This window comes from Epinephelus lanceolatus, chromosome 8 (genome assembly GCF_041903045.1).
Source record: "Epinephelus lanceolatus isolate andai-2023 chromosome 8, ASM4190304v1, whole genome shotgun sequence".
NCBI lineage: Eukaryota > Metazoa > Chordata > Actinopteri > Perciformes > Serranidae > Epinephelus > Epinephelus lanceolatus.
Window position 1 is genome coordinate 29993785 of NC_135741.1, and position 4652 is coordinate 29998436.

The window sequence follows — 4652 nt, forward strand, 5'->3', positions numbered from 1 at the left end:
ACTGACCTCCTGCAGAGCAGATAGTTTGGGAGATTATCACCTCCTTGTCGGCTTCTGATTAAAAGGGAATCTGCGTGGTTTAATTCATCCTCTGCTGGAGTGAAACCATATCCTCTGGGTGCTGATGTGAGATTTGAAAATAAGATATAAAATAAATTAGCCATTATTAAGATGCCCTCTGGCATACAGTCTTGTTGATACAGTGTAACAGTGTTGTGTGATATAACATGATAACATTTGGCAGTGTGCAGCACCATATTATGATATCAGATTGGATCTGATTAAAATTATTACTAAAAGCAAACACCAGAGTTTATGCTGCAGCTTAATTAAATTATTCTGATATTCAGAGATAGAAAGGCACCCTAATTCATACTCAGGCTGGATCTGTGATCTCCAGCATTAACACACCGCAGTATAAGCATTTATAATGGAGGCTTGTGCAGCTTCATTTTCAGCACTGTGTCAAAATAAACACTGAATGCCTCTTTTCTACAGTTGTAGTGATGTCTGCACTTACGCACAGCTTTGAGTCCTTAACCAACTAAAGTTCCTGGAGACTACACAGAAGACAACACAGCACATTGTGATTATGACATTACAACTGTGACTTGTAAATTACAATCGGCTTCGCTTTGCAACAAAATCTGAATTTGTGTGACTCGCCAAAGGGCAGTGCTGGCTCAGCTTGTCACCATCATGCGACAAGTCAGTTAATCACTAATGTGTCAACTTCAAACACTAATCAATGCACTGAAGCTTCAGTTTAACAAGTCACTCTGTCTGTGGTTCACTATTTCAAGATGAAATAAACCACATGAACTCTAAATCAGATGTGACCTTTAACATTCACAGATCATCACTCATTAGCACATCACTGACAAACTTAATGAATGTGGGAGCTCGTTACCTTGCGCGTCGCTCCTCACGTCCCGGACTGTGACAGTGTTGGAGTTAAAGCAGGAACATGCGGCTGCAGCGCGCGAAGGCTTCAAGCTGCCGTCTGTCTGCGACTCTCCGTCTGTGTGTCCACCTGGAGGTTTAGAAGCTGTCCTGTCGAGCCCTGTTGTTCGGGTCGGCGGTGCAGCGTCCTCCTGGTGCCGCAGAGTCTCCGCTGGCTGAGCCACCTGGCAGCGGGAGCGCGCAGCGGGGAGCGCGTAAATCAATGTGCGCTGAGTGAGTGTAAATCAATGTGCAGCTTTTGGAGAGGCTGGAGTGGATGAAACCGAGCAGGGGAAATAAACGCATCTCTGGGATGTTGAGCTTCACGTGTCCACTCGATCATTCTTATTCTATCCAATTTAACATTGCACCCATGCTATAGAGGCATTTACCCGGCAGATTAACTCTTATGTTTATCTGTTACCCAAAATCAGTGGTGGAATGTATCTAAGTACATTTACTCAAGTAAATAAGTAAATACTGTATGCTTCTTAAGTACAATTCCTTTGTACTTTACTCCATTTTCTTTATACTTCTGCTTCACTCCATTTCAAAGGCAAATAACTTCACTACTTTTCTTTGACTTGTATACCTACTAATTACTTTTCACATATACAAACATGATAGCTGATGCTCATATGATATTATGTAGTATTACTCATTTACCCAGTAGTAGCCTTTACAAAGTATCTCAAAAAGGCTCCACATTGACACGTAATTTTTGGTGATTAAAGCAGATTAACGTTATTTCTTACTTTAAAAGGGTCATTCTGCATAATGAGTACTTTTACTTTTGATACTTTATTTGATAGTCCTTTTTTTTACTTTAGTAATACTTAGAATCCAGGACTCCTACCTGTATTGGATTGTTTTTTTTAGACTATTTCTACTTTCACCTAAGTAAAAGATTCAAGTACTTCCTCCACCACTGCCCAAGATTATATACATGTTTTATCTGCATTGATGACCTTTATTCTGTCTCTCTGCTGTGTCAAATTAAACTCTATCTATACCACAACAAAGGAGGAATATTGAAAGAAAGAATCAATAAACAATAAGAAACAATAAGAGAGGACTGATACTGATACAGTAAGTGATCGTCCAAATATTAAAAGAAAAGCCAGGCTTAAAAGATTTTATGTATCCATAAAACAGAAACTTGATACTCTTCAGCCCTTGTGTCAGTCAAAAGATGGTCTAATGTGCCTCAGCTTGATCTTAAATTCATTAAAATGTTGACTGATTTGATTGTGTGAACATGAGAGAAGTAAAATATTGTTCTGTTTCTCCAAATAAAGCTGTAGCCCACTGTAAGTCTGAGAAAATAACACAGCAATGTAAATCTCTTCCTCTCTCTCCATCACACTCCCGGTTGCATCTTTATCTCATCTCTTATGAATTTATTGTGTGTTACTGTGAGGACGCACACACACACATGTGCGTACACAGACACACACACACACACACACACACACAAACACACACACCACATTACAGTATGATGATGCGTCACTGTTTACATCACCGCTTCCTTTCTCGTGGGAACGATGGAGAGCAGTTTATCATAATATACAAAGCTCAAAGGAAGTTCCTTTTCATCATTTCGTCAGAATCTGAGAGATGTGGGTGATGACAATGTTCATACAGAGAATAATCACCATTATTATACTGTATATTTAATAATAATACAGCAGTACAGTGATTAGTGGGTTTGATGTAACAGTCTTAGATTTTTAGGGTGTCTAATTTCCATTCTTCTTTCTATGTGATGACAAAAATGCAGTGCATATTTAGGTTTCATCTGGCTGACACTTGGTGGATGTAATATCTTGTTAAAGGTCCAGTGTGTCGGATTTAGCGGCATCTAGTGGTGAGATTACAGAACTGAAACTTGTACTGTGTGCCAAGCGTGTAGGAGAACTACAGTGGCCAACGTGAAAATGTGAATGGCACGATAAAGGCCAGTGTTTGATTTATCCTTTCTGGACAACTGTAGAAACAAAATGCTGAACTCTGCGAAAAGGATCTGCTCCGTATGTAGATATAAAGTGGCCCTGGGCATCTTAAGTAACTTTCATATTTGTGTACTTTTACATTTAGATTTTATTGAGTACTTGAGTACTACCCCCTGTTGCTACCATTAAAGTTACATAGGTCAGACGCAAAAAACGTTTCCCAACCTGCTCTCCTGGAGGTCAGTTCAACTTCTGCCCAGTAACATGAGCTAACACAGTGGCAGCGGCTAACAGTCGACACCAAGCTGTTTAACGGTCCCAACAAACTCACACCAACACCGAATTGGCTCCACTCTATCGTAAAATCCACTAATAACCTTTACATAACTTTAGCTGGGTGATGCTGACCAGTTAGCCCTGTCAGTGTGTGTGTGTGTGTGTGTGTGTTTGTGTGTGCGTGTGTGTAGTCTGAGTCTCTTACCAACTGATCCCCTGGGTGAAGCTCACACTACCACTGCAGTAGTCTAATGAGAGAAGGAGAAAGAGAGAAAGAAGGACAATGGAGCAAGGAGGTAGTGAGCGCAACAATATGCTACATGCAGCTCTACAATAAAGTAAAATTGTATTTATTTTATTATTATTTTATATAATTTTATATTTTATATAAAATATATATACTGCATAAATAGTACAAAAAATATATGAATAGAAGGCATGATCACACGTGGGAGGGGGGGTGGCGAGTTCTCTATACGTTGAACAAATAGTGACATCCAAACAAGTACTCGAGTACTTTAGTGTTCATGCTCATCCCTGATATAACAGCTAATTCTAAGGTAACAAAAACACAACAATTCTTAGTTCCAGGTGATTATAAACTAATGAAAACATGCAGCAGTCATGAATATTATATCCCATTTCTGCTAACTGCCCCTAAAAACTACACACTGGACCTTTAAACAAACTGCCTATTGATTTGCAGTGCATAGTTTAATAGAATTAAGACTTTTGTGATGTACGTTTCTAACATAATGTGTCCATTATCAACTAAACCAGCACATTGAGGAAGCTACTGCAGTCTTTTCCCCTGTATGCTATGATATCATCACCTTGTCTCTTTGTGGTGCAGTTTCGGTGGGCAAATATGACACATGGTGTCTGTGCTGCATCTATGATGTTGATTCATTTTGTTCTCCATTTAATTTGGATTTTCTTGTGTCAACAGTTATTTTGCTTCTCAAGTCATAATTGTTGGCAAAGGTCTCTTCCATGACACAGTTTGCAAAGTCACTTCCTGTTAGGTCAGAGGTTGCAATAACAACAGAGGGCGCCCAACATACATGCAACTCACCAGCAGTGACTGATCAGTCAATCAAATCATAGTTTCCTGTGGAGTTGCAGGCTCAAACACTACAGCTGGAAAACCAACAACTGGAATACACTAAAGTCTGAGTATTTTTTCACTCTAAATGGAGCTGAAAAAACTCTATAAGGGAAGTATTGAGGGCATGTATGCAGTCCCTCTGTATACATTTATTCTACAAGTAGGTTGAGCTGAAGACAGCTGTTTCTTCTCAGAGAGGATGTGCTTAGAGAGGAGGGAGAGTCATTCAATAAAGTGGCTCTTTATTCAGTTTAATCTGTAATAATTCAATAATCTTGTCCATCCACTAGATGGAGCTGTGAACAGTGTGGGACAGTGAGCCTCTTTCTAATTACACAATCCTTTGGGCCAAATGATTCCCCACAACAAGC